Here is a 13610-nt window from a genome sequence, read left to right on the forward strand (position 1 = left end):
ATCTCATCAAAATAAACAACTTTTTCCTATAAAAAGTTCAGCGAAAAATCATACATTTTGATGAATATTAGGAACAGGAAATAAGGTTGCTGCATGGCCGAACAGCGTTATTGATTGTTTTAATAATTGTGGCAATGAAATAACTAGACTATGAAACGTTGGTGAGTCTCATTTTTAATAATACATAATAATAATAATAATAAATCGGCTTTATTGATAATACAAAAAAAAAACAATACAAAGATATATTTGAAAATGAAAATAGTTTACAGGAGATTCTGGTATTCCTTGGCGAAGTCTAGCTCAAAGCTACTTTAACTCAACCAACAAGCACCACTCCACAATGCACGCAAACATACAAAAATAAAAGCAATTAACAGTGATGGTACCACGAAATGAGAACCGTAAATAAAATAATAATTTGTGATTACCTTCTGAAAATAGTTGATAAATAATTTAATTGAATTGATCTGTTGTCTAAAAAGTTAAAGTTGACATTACTGACTATCATAGATATAATTATAGAGTTTTACAGCACCAAAAAGAAATGATCTCTGAAACTGTGCAGTGCGATGTTGTGGCATAGTTAATTTGTTTTTATGTCTGATGTTTCTTGAGTGAATATTTTCACGCAGAATTAGTTTTTGTATTAAAAGAGGAGAATGGGGAAGGGAGAATGGAGAATGGGGAAGGAGAATGGACAAAACAACCCAAATGATGAATCATACGGTTTTTCATATTGAGCCAGCGGGAGTTTTTGAAGGCTTCAGAAATTGAATCATACTTACGAAGTCCATAAATTAGGCGGCAACAAGAATTTTGCACTTTTTGTATTCTTTTTTTATCTGAATCATGTAAGTATGGCTCATATATGAAGTCACAGTAGTTGAAATGGCTTAGAACCAAACTATCACAGAGCATTCTTTTTAGAGGTTGGCTCAAAATAAAACGATTACAGTATAACAGTTTCAATGACATATAAGCTTTTTTCATTAAATTTTAACATGACTAGTAAATCTAAGATCAGTGTCAAGCATGACCCCTAAGTTTTTAGCTGTATTGACAGGAGTCAAGATAGTATGACCAAGTTCTAAAAGGAAATTGTTTTCTGCAAATTTACGATTCTTCTGCGATCCAAAGTGCATCATCATTGTTTTATTAGGATTAATTTTCAAATCATGTTCACTTGATAGCTCATTGATCAAATCAAGATCAGTATTGAAGAGATTTTCTGCCTCAGCACACTTATCGATTTTAAAGTGCATGTATAATTGTATGTCATCAGCATACGCCTGTATTTTACATTTCTTGATGGACGAGATAATGTCAGTAGTATAAATGATGAACAATAAAGGTCCCAAAATGGAACCCTGTGGCACTCCTGATAGAATATCAAGAGGTAAGGAGTGATGACCATCAACAACAACTTTTTGAGATCGACCAAGTAAATAAGACCAGATGAGAAATAAGGCAGCACTATCAAAACCATAATATTTGGGTTTCATGCAAATCAGCTCATGATTGATGGTATCGAATGCTTTCGAAAAATCTAGTAGTACCAGAGTGCTAATCATTCCCTTATCAAATCCCTCAACAATGTCTTGTGTAACAGTAGCAAGAGCTGTAGCCGTGCTAAAACTCTGCCTAAAACCACATTGCGATGGTGATAATAGATTATTGTTATTGAAATATTCATTAATTTGTAAATAAATAACTCTTTCAAAAATTTTACTCGTGGTTGGAAGTATACTGATAATTCTGAGATCAGAATAACTAGCTGGATCATTATTCTTGGGAATGGGTTTCCCAATGGCCATTTTCCACAAGTCTGGAAAATATGAACGTTCAAAACAACAATTGATGATATGCGTAACATATTTATCTATAAACGGGCTACAAAGTTTCAACATTCTGATTGAAATATTATCAACCCCTGAAGCTTGACTTTTAATCATTCAGGATTTCATGAATAGCTTCTTCAGTAGCGAATCGAAATGAGAAGTTATCTTGCCTGATTAAATAATGATTTCTATAAAATTCAATATTTTCATCACAATTATTAGAAACGTTTTGTACGAATTGGGCAAAATAGTTGTTTATTTCATCGGGATTCGAGAGGTGATTGGGTAATGAATATTGTTTTTTTGAACGAGCATTGAGGTTAGAAAGAGCATTCCAGGTTTTGCGTGGTATTTTTTCAGAACAGACAGACTTGAGATATGTCCTTTTTTAAGTTCTAACTATTGACAAGGTATAATTTCTCAATTCTTTATACCTCATACGATCATTAACAGATTCAGTTTTTTTGAATTTTTGAAAGGCTTTATCACGTTCTTTCATAAGAAATCTGAGATTTTGTGTTACAGTTATTTTTCTACAGTTCTTCTTGTTTGGATTGATTCATTGCTGGAGTTTCAAATATGAAAAATATCGCTTATTAATTTTTTTGTTATTCATAAACGATCTACCTGGTGGAAAGAGAAATGGAAATTTCTATGTGTTTTACCACTTTTATTTGTCCTATATGGACATTATCAAACTTATATATTGCATAAGTTTGAAAATGTCCTTATATATTGTATAAATTTGAAAATGTCCTTATAGGACGAATACATTTTTAGTTTAAAGTAGTATGTGGCTTGCCTAGCTGTACTTGCTTCTTTCAATAAATCGATGGATGTAGCCGTTACTACGTGGTAGGAGATTATAATGAAAAAAGAAATGAAAATTTCTATGTTTTTCACCACTTTTATTTGTAACTAACGTTACTGCAGTTTCGTCCTATGAACTCAGTTTATTGTATAAGTTTGAGAATGTCCATATAGGACGAAACTGCAGTAACGTTAGTTACAAATAAAAGTGGTAAAAAACATAGAAATTTTCATTTCTCTTTTCATTATGATCTCCTACCACGTAGTAACGGCTACATCCATCGATCTACCTGATCATATTAGTTCAGATTATGTAGTTCTCCAAGCGAATAACTGATTCAGATAGCCTTGAAGACTTATAAAAAACTGAATAATTCAGCAAAAGAATTTATAAATTTGTTTGAAGGTGATTGATAATGTTTCATGATGAATTTCATAAGTTCGGACTTCGGAGTGGTTTGAAAATCTGGCCATTGAAGAAGCCCACAAGAAACCTCGTGAATGGTGGAGATACGTTGGCGACACCTTCATAGGAATACTGATCTAGACGCCTTCCTGAAGCACATCGTCAGCGTAAGACCTTCCATCACTTTCACAATTGAGAAAGAAATCCACAACGAATTCCCATTCTCAGACGCATTGGTGAATAGGACCGACACTAAGTGTGAAACTGTATACCGAAAACCCACTCACAGGGGACAGTATCTGAGCTAAAAGAGAAATCATCAAGACTTTATAAGACCGTGCTTTCGGGTTCTGTAGTACGAAAGAAGGTCTCGAGAAGGAACTAGACATCATCAAAAATAATCTTCAACAGAATGGCTACTCCAAAACGATGGCTAAAAGACAGCAGGAGCCTCGCAAGGACGAGAAGCCGTCACAACCAGTGCTTGCACTTCCCATTCATCAGAGGATTATCGGAAAGGATAAGAAGAATTGGGTCCTAGTACAACATTAGAACCTGCTTCAGATCAGGAAAAACTATCCGTGCAGCCTCACGAAAACCAGGCTGAGATTCCAAGAATTGCATTTACCTGATACCCTGTGAGTGCGGAAAATCCTATATTGGTGAAACTAAGAGGCCATTGAATGTTCACATTGCCGGCGAGCACAAAAAACACACACAGCGAGGGAAAATTAGAAAATCAGGAATAGTAGAGCATGTTTGGACCCATCAACATAACAGCGAGTGGTCCCAAGCTGAGGTCATACACAAGGAGGAACATTGGTTTAGGAGGAAATTGAAAGAAGCCGCATACATGCGGCCCAACAGTGTATTCAGCCAAGCTAGCGTAGAGATACGCAACATATGAAAATCCATAATCAAGGGAAAAATTGCCAATTCCCTTCAAACGATCATCTCCCACTAAACCGATGAAGCGGAAAAAGGAAAGCGGAGATAAGTGAAAGTACTCGAAAACCATAAATAGTCATCTCTTGGAGGAACTGAGTCCAGTTATCACCCGAAGACTATTGTGGATACTATCAATCGAAACGTCGTGATGTAACTTGACTTGGAATTTCTCAACTTTTTATTTTTATTTTTAATTTTTGTTCAATTGTTCTATTTTTCCTTGTATTTTATTTCACTGTTATTACATTTCAGGTTTTTTGCTTAAGATAATTGTTATTTTCAGCTATTTCTCAATTCTTCTTTTATTAGTTCTTTCAGAGATTTCAAATCATTCTATATAATATCAGACAATGGGAGTCCGAATTAATGAAATTAATTCATAATTTGTTGTCAAAAAAAAGTCTCGATAGTGAATGCTGAGAACATTACAAAAACTAAATGTGTGGTGAATATCATCAAAATAAACAACTTTTTCTTATAAAATGTTTATCGAAAAATCATTCGTTTTGATAAATATTATGAACAGGAAATAAGGTTGCTGTAGGGCCAAACAGTGTTATTGATTGTTTTGATAATTTTGGCAATGAACCAACTACATTCTCAAACGCCAGTGAGTCTCATTTTTAATAATACATGTGTTACGGTTATTTTTCTATAGTTCTTTTCGTTCTTGAAGATGATCACTTGGTGATCGAAACATGTGTTGAGGTGTTAAAATAACGGTTTGGTTGAGAAAAAACTCCAGTAATATTCATTACTACACCAAACAGTGCATCACAAATTTCAGTGTTATTGCTTAGAATAATTGTTATTTTTAAGCTGATCTTTTCAATTTTTTATAAATTCTTTCAGGGATTTCAAATCAATTCATATAATATTAGACAATGGAAGTCCCAACTAATGGAATTTAACTACATCGAATTGAATTATATGAAAATTACATTACAAACTACGTAATATCTAACAGAGTTTCTCAAAATCATTGTGAATGATCCATTTAATATTTATAATGAAACGAATGTCTCAAATGAAAAAAGTTCAGTAATAATTGAAGAGGCGAGTGGATAGTTTCATTAATCTTTAAAGGAAAGTACTGGGGAATAAACATTCATTGTCTTGATATCAAATCTAATGGAAATCACGTCTATTAGAATAAAATCAATTAACGGAATACCTAGACCATCAGCTGGAAAATATTCAATCACCGAAATAATGGATTCTTGCACGAAATACAGAATGACTCTAATATGGTGAGTTCCTCACTTATATCGCAAAAGATGATTGCCGAACGAATAACCGACTTTTTCCTCTATCTATTTAAAATCAAGGAAATGGAAAACTGCATTCCTTGCATCAGAAGACACGCCATACCTCATCTTTGGTGGTTCACTCCTTACAGAGCATATTGTGAACATGTTAAAGGAAAATATTATTCAAAGAGACCCTTCGTGGTCAGCGACAGAAGTTGGGATTGGCTGTTTTATTCAACAATATCTTTCAATGTTTTCGCAATGTTGTGGAATCTATACTACCTGGCCAGTCTTCCAAATGCACATCATCTTCTTCTTATCTCAGATGAAATATTCTGCTTCTACGGGACAATAGTGTACGTGTCTTCACTTTGGAGGAGTGAATTGTACTTGGCATCAGTGAATTTGTGGTGTGAGCTTTATGAGGAACGAAGGTTCTTAGGTTTCACGGATCTGATGAGTATCAAATACCGCAGATGGATCCGTCTAAGATGTCTGCTTATCACCTACTACTTATATATATGTTATGTGATATATATGTTAATGCAGGGTGTCCTGGTTTACCAACACGGATGGTCTTTGGAATCTATCGCCATTGTTATGGTTTTTGTAACAACAATAATTCAATTGTCAACGCAAGCTCTATTGCTACCAGCGAACTCTATTTATTCACATCTCATTGGATCAATATATTCCGACATCGAAAATGATTTGATACATTTCCAGTTGGAGTCGAAGGGATTACTAGAAGAGAGGCTGAAACAACATTGTCGATTTGTTTCTAGAGGTGGAAACGCTATTCACTATCATGAGAACTATATTGCCCCCGTCTCACCGTGTTTTTTCCAGCTGCTGTTGCCGTACTCATCATCAATATCTACTTATACGTTACACCAAGTGATGAAAACATTTTTTTGGATGTCAAATTCCTTCAACTTCGTACATTCTTCTTGGTCCTGGTAATTTTTGAATTGACAATTTCTTTGGACAATAGTAACTTGGTAAGTCCTCTCTATATTCTGGTTGTCAATACAACATGAAACGAAGTAGTTAGATATTGTGGAATTGGCCGCGGTGGTAATGCGCCCGACTCACGATCGGAAGGCCGGGTTCGATTCCCGCCTCGACCAGATATTTTTCTCGAGATAATTTATCTGGTTGAAGCTGGGATGATTCTGCAACCGTGTTAGGAATCACACGTTAAAAGGTAAGACCTCGTTAGTCCTTAGCTCGCACAAGTTTGTCAACATCTGAGAGTTGTCGTTCGTATGGGGGCGACAGCTGATTAATGGAAAAACAGATTTTTTTTAAACAGATTGCAGAACTATACCTCATATGGAGTGTGTACGATGTTATGCAGTTTTCTTTGTCCAAATCTGTACAATCAAAATTGCACTACTGATGAATCATTCAAAAACTCCAAACAACAACAATTTTCATCACGTAGTAATTATTAGGTGAATATTTGGCTTTGGTTTGTTGAAAACATAAATTATATAAATGTACTCAACGACATGATAGTCTGAAATTTTCACAAATCAGTTAATAAAACCGCAATATATTCAACAAACATTCCAATACTACTCCTCTTTCATAAAACAAATATAGTATGATACTTTCTAAGAGAAGAAGAACCTTTTTAGATTAGGTTAGATTGGGTTCAAAGTGAGTGGGTCTATTCGACCCTCCACCGCAACCCGCAAGGGTTTATTGTGGTTCACTCTTATTCACACTCGACCAAATGAACCCAGCCTCTTAACGAAGCCGATTAGTTTGTATGGTGAGTGGTCTTTCAGGTCAGATGGTAAGAGTACGGCTCTGCCGAACCCTGAAAAAACCTGATCTGGTCCCCAGCGGGGCAGGCACAAAGTATATGCTCTGCTGTTTCATCGTTATTGAGGTAGTCGGATAGTCAAGGTGCAAGATTTCCACCTTGATACCCGCGACAACCTTCCCATATGAGGGTTTTTGCACGTCAGCTACACCTGACGATGCCTTAGATTCAACCGTGCAGGGCTTTTTCGCCTCTGGTTTTGGTGAATCATCACTTGAGCAAAAACGTTTGCTAACCTGCTCATGGGGGGCTTATTCCTCCACCTGAGACAGATTCTATGTACGCCGCTCAAGAATTTGGTGCAAGGTGGTTTCATAAGGTACCCCGCTCTTGAGGAAACGACTCAGTCGTTTCCTGGCTACACCTACGAACCTTTTTTAGGTACAGTTATTGAAGGAGTTGGAGAGTTGAGAAGCTCTCGCTACTGATCTGAATTTACAGGGAGGTCAGTTGGAGTCGTAAGCTCTACATCCATCTCCTCTGTGGACTTAGCGTCAGAAAGAATTTTAAGGTTAACTCTGTCCATAAAAGTCTCACGATTAGCTAGGGAAAGAAGGTCAATCACGGCAGAGCCCCTCATTAGCGTGACAAGGCGATGCTACGACGAGAGGGCGCCCGGTATCTAGAAGGTTCCTGTAACGGTTCAAAATACATTTAATTATTTTTTTATTCGGTTTCAGTTTTACTTTATTTTAGGTATTCATTGGAATCGTAGCCACAGTTCATTTAGCTCGGATGTTAAATGGGTTGCATATTCTTGGTGGACAGATCCATATTCATAAAGAATCACGGGTTGCCGCAGTACAATTTATTTATCAGTTCTCGGTATGGAGAAGAAAAAAAAAGCTTTCTTTTCTCTACAAGAGATAAAATTAAAACAGGTCGGATTTTGCGAAGTAGCAGTGCTGATGTGTAGGAATTTTTCTGTCGTGTTTCAAATTGAAAATTCTCACAAAATTGTGGATTACTGCACTTCTGCTTTCAAGCAACTAATTGCCTATCGTTTCGTCACTTTATTGTGACCTCAGCGAATAGTTTGCTCTTCGTTACGAAGGATTTACGTAAGCCGATAACAACATCATCAATCGATACTACCCTCAACCAACCAAAGAGGGTTTTAGTTCTATTCTTAGTCTTAGTCTTCGTCCTGGTCCTGGTATCCATGACCCTAGGTTTTACCGTGACCATTCCGTGACCATCCGATTATTGGGTTTCAATTGGGCTCCCAAACGATTATTTCTTCAATATTCCATAACCGGGCGTTCCATATCTGAGACCGCCTGGAGAAATTGCAACCCACGTGCGAATTATTTGAACGTTCGAGTTCCGTAACGACGATTTCGAGTTGGAGGGCTGTGCCTGCTATTCCGTGTGCCGTTGGACAGTGGAACCATCCTCGACATCAAATTATTCAGATAAGCTGCATGATTTTATTAGATTTCTCTTTCCGTTGGAAAGCAAATATTTAGTATATATTCAAAATATCAAAAGTGTACACTCAACGTGATCACGTAGAGGTAACAATAGTTGGTAAAATTTGAGTTATTTCTGTCTAAACAAGATTCTGAAGAAAAGTGTTTGGGGACCAGTAATATAATCTTGTTCAGTTTGTTCCACGAAATTGGTCTATATTCATTTCGTAAAATTTAGAGATACAAATAATAAGAAGAGATCTTTGCAGTTATTTAACTTATGTTGGCTCTGGGAAACAGAACCATAACTAGCTAGTGGAAGTCTCCCAACTTAGACTCGCTCATTTTCTTTTGAAGTTGGTGGCGCCCTATATATATATTTAATTTTTTTCTCTATCCGGTATAGAGAGTGTTTGAGTTCAACCCACCCTATACCCGACTGAGCTGCCGTGCAATCTTTTGCGCGTGCCTCTTGAGCGTCTGTTACCGAGCCCTTCAGAAATTAGCTAACCTGTTAAGAAATAACTAAGAACCATAAGTTCTTTTTTTTTTTGTTATTTTCGTTTTGTTTTGTTGGCACGTGGCATTCCGTACAGACAGCTGATAAGCCCAGTGTCATTCATCCTCTCGGCACGGATACACACACCTTTTATAATATTCTCATTTCAATGCTAAACAAGTGCAACAACATATACCGCTCATTAGCTTCATCCATATGTTTCGTAAGATAACACTTTTGTATCACCATTGAATAGAGTGTGCTCAACCCCCACATCCCAAGCCAATGCTCTCGCCAAAAACAGCATGCAAAGTGGTTCAGGCAGTGAAAGATGAACAAAGACAGCCAACTCGCCCCTTTTACATCAACAGTGACTTTCTCGAAACAGTTACATCTCATTGAGTTTGCACTCTAAATATCCGTTTTGGATTTGAAACCAATATCGTTCATAGAAACGCTACACAAGTCGATATTTGAAAAAAAAGCTAGAAAAGGTCATTTATATGGAACACAATCATTCTAAATGAGACTGTTCTTGAAGTTTTAGAGAAAGATTTTTGTCCTGTCGCCTCATTAGTATGTATAAAAATAATATTACAAAACGAAGCACACATTTCTTACAGCTCATGTACATTGGAGCAAGTGTTCGTTAGCATCTTCTCTCCAGGTGTCTTCTAATCCTGATGAGATTCCTCATTGTTGATATCATATAGTCCTGTAGACTGAAGCGCTTGGCTGAGGCACCTCATGCGAAGAATCGCCTTATGAGGCTGGTTCGTATAGTTCTTCAAGTCGGACTTCGTTTCGATGCTAGGAATGTTTCCTGTCGCGTCGTGGACGATTTGCTGGAATTTGCTCCCGTCGAAGATCCTCTTCGACGGAAGTTCTCTTTATCCACTCCAACTTCTCTTACGATAGAGTTGTGGTCCGAGGACCCTCCGTCTTTTCCATCTCTGATGTGGTACTATGTTACTATGTTATGACGAGTATGTCGGGAACGTGATCCGCTTGGGGATAGTGGGTTCTCAGCCTACAGGACGTTCGCAGTGTCCTCAAAAATCTTTGGGAGCCTGACAAGCTCCGGCCTCTCCGCTTTCCATTGCTACAGTTCCATTCGTGCGATTTTGCGTTGAAATTGCCGATGGTCATTGACAGGTGATGATCTGAGAACATTTACATGTCTGTTCTTTGTAGGTTTTCCTGCGGAGGAGATCCAAGATGTTTTTGACGCCTCGACCTCACTTTGACGGCGACTGATTCGCCAAACTGGTGTTCCAGTTTTTGGTCTTCGTACTGCATCAGGTCGGTCCTCCTGGAAATGCTGTTCTTCCTGCGGCCGCGCAGCTTGGCCTGTCAACTCTGTAGGGTTTGAAGCCTAGCATGAGGAGATGTTGCGTGGCCCTCAGCTTGGTTTCCTGAATTGCCATGACGTTGATGGGAAAACGTGGCATCAACACATCTTTGCGAATTGAACTACAATTGGCATTTCAAGATTCTATGACAGAGTTTCAGGAATCTGTTGAATGGCCATCAGTGTTTTTCAAGTTTTGTAGTAGGGCAGACGGCAATGCCCTGTGCTCATCTGTCAGCTTGTTCAAAATGTCTGTAAGGTTTGTTGTTTCGGAGGCTTGTGTCTTGGGTGGGTTCTCCTTGGTATCCGCTGTCTTTGCTACTGATTTCAGGCCAATTTTGGCTAGGTGTTCTTGGCAACAATCACTGGTTTGGGTTTGGTGAGGAATTCACATCCACTGTAGCTGGCCGAGTGGCCTTGCCTGCAGTTAGTATAGGTCGCCTCCATCCTACTTTTCCACAGTTGCGTGACTCGTGGTTTTAACCACATTTCACGCAGTGAGTTGGTAACATTTCTGTGAGTGCTCGAACCGTTGTCACCGGTGGCTTTGGGATACGACCTTTTTGCGCTAGCGATGTGGCTGTGCCCTCGTAATAAGGTTGGTGCATGTTTGTATTTTGATTATTTCTTGCTTGTTGCATGGCACCTTCATCAGGGATGATGGCCGTGTTTTTCCTATCCTTTTCAACGTCATCTGGTGACACTCGATTGCTTGGCTTCTTCTTGTTCGTAACATCTTCTGGCGATGCCCCGGATCACAACATGTAGTGGTGTCTTTTTAAAGTGGAAGTGTGGAGGTACACCCCATTTTCTCCAAATAATCGAGTGGCGTCTCTCCACGGATGAAACGTTATTTCTATTTAGGTCCCTCAGGACTATTGGCAGTGGTTTTACTGGGTTTTGCTTTGTTGCTGCGGGTACTTGCTCACCGCAGCTATCTTCCCGCAGATCTTGCATTCCCAATTTGAGTAGTTCAATTAGGGATTGTTGGTTAATTGTTCCCACAGGAACAGTTAGCGGATTATTTGATAGGTTTACTGCACTTCCATCCTTCATAGCTGAGCAGGCCCACTTTCTCTTTAAACTCAACTCCTTATTCTTGATAAACATTGTCTAGCAAAAATCATGCGACTAAATAGATGACGGTGACGAAGAGATAGCGCAATGCTCACCAGGGAGCCTCAAGGGGCCTCAAACAAACAAGGAAATCAATGAAGATTGCTATATAACGCAGAATCAGACTTAGCACTGAAAGATAACCCCTCATAGTTTTCTGGAAAATGTTTTTCCTAACGTTTTTTTTCATATCTAATTCAACGAATCCAAAAAAGAGGTTAAAATGGATGAAAAATTATTGCCGTTACGAAAGAGGCATATCTTAATGCTATCTTCTCTTGAGATTGGTTAGGTACAAGTACAGTTACAAATACAACTGATTACCTGACAAGGCATAAATACGCTTTACGAAGCCTAAAAGTTAGTCATCGGACATCAAGCCATGATGGTTAAACCTCTGAAAAAGCTAGCCACTCGCACTAGCGAAACGCCAGGAAAAAATTATAGAAATCCACGGCTTTCAAACTCGAAAAATAATGACAGTGAATATGAATTTCTAAAGAATGAATAGGGCATCAATCGAATAACATGTTATTGTATTTTTTGTATTCATTGCTAGGAACAGAAAAAGTAAATGTGTATGAACAACACAAGATACATGATTACATTTTCATTCAAAACTTCTCGGTAAAATAATTACTCATCATATTCAATAAAATTTCGAGTTCGAAGTCGGAAATTCTAGAAATGAAATTTCTACAGGAAAGGACTTGTGAAATAACTACATGTAATTGAATTATACGAGATAGCTATTTATGATATGAGTGTTAGAAGTAAGATTTTATTTTGTGAGTGACATAGCGTAGCGAGTTGAGCAGTTTCATGAACAAAATAAAACTTAGGTTAGGTTAGGTCCAAAGCGAGTGGGTCTATTCGGCCCTCCACCGCAACCCGCAAGGGTTTATTGTAGATCACATCTATTCACACTCGACCAAATAAACCTAGCTTCTTAACGAAGCCGATTAGTTCGTATGATGAGTGGTCTTTCAGGTCAGACGGTAAGAGTACGGCTCTGCCGAACTCTAAAAACGTGATTCAGTCCCCAGCGAAGCAGGCACAAAGTATATGCTCTGCTGTTTCATCATTTTCTGAACAGAGGTGACACATACTGTCTTCCGACAGTCCGAGTCTCTGCATATGATGATTTAAATGACAGTGACCTGTGAGAAGGCCTGTTAGACATCGTAGTTCATCCCTACTGTAGTCTTATATATGAGGTTGGATTCTTCCAATCTCTCCGCATACAATTCAATAAAACTTACGTTAAACACAAATATCTTACAAAGTTTTTTGTACAACTGTCCTTTTTCCATAATAAAATAGATACAGTATTGTTTACAGCTCACGCGTTTTATTCAAAGTCACACTCAAAGGTTTGGCTGTATTCAGATATAAACGTACAATGAAGTTGAGACCAGTTCTTCGTGATTTCTTGTGAACAGGACACACATAGAGATTTGATGGCTTAGGATCCGTTGAATCCGTTGAATAAACAGCAAATATGTGGATGACAGCCATCAGTGTGTACTTTACTGATCGATTCTGCCAAACGGGCTAGACGTCTGTACCACCCAGCACCGTCGAAGGAAAGTCCATACACTGAAACTCCTTCTGGTGGTGCATTTGCTACTTCCTCTCTAGAATTTTCCGTAACTTCGTTGAATAACGTCACTTGCTCCAGAGCCTAGTCTTTATGTGCTCTGGCGACTTCTTGCTTCATGGCGGTCAGGAATCCTCGAGGATTGAAGAAGCCTGCCACCCAGAAACTCACAGGTCGACCAGAAGAGCACCATGCTCTGAATTGGGTATCTTGTTTCACCAGCTTAGCAAACTAGAAACCAAGCGAGCTTGATGCCCATGATCCACGAAGCCACATACCTGACACTTTAGCATCGTAATCATTACCTAATGCCTCACTCATAATGATTGTCTCCTCGATTGCCAGAAGTAGGTCCTTGAATGAAGCCACCACCATGGCTATCACTTTCTGCATTCTGTTTAGAGGATTCAGTAGATTCGTGGCTCTCAACCTTTCTTTCACTTCGAACGGAGCTGATTATTTGGCAATTTGGACAACATATCTTCTTGGGGTTCCCTTCGTAGAGGTGCACAAGTGAGGGAGCTTTCCTGCAGAGGCAGCCGG

The sequence above is a fragment of the Leptinotarsa decemlineata genome, unplaced genomic scaffold (genome assembly GCF_025532065.1).
Source record: "Leptinotarsa decemlineata unplaced genomic scaffold, Ldec_3_MD MMD2_P_RNA_scaffold_2, whole genome shotgun sequence".
Classification (NCBI taxonomy): Eukaryota; Metazoa; Arthropoda; class Insecta; order Coleoptera; family Chrysomelidae; genus Leptinotarsa; species Leptinotarsa decemlineata.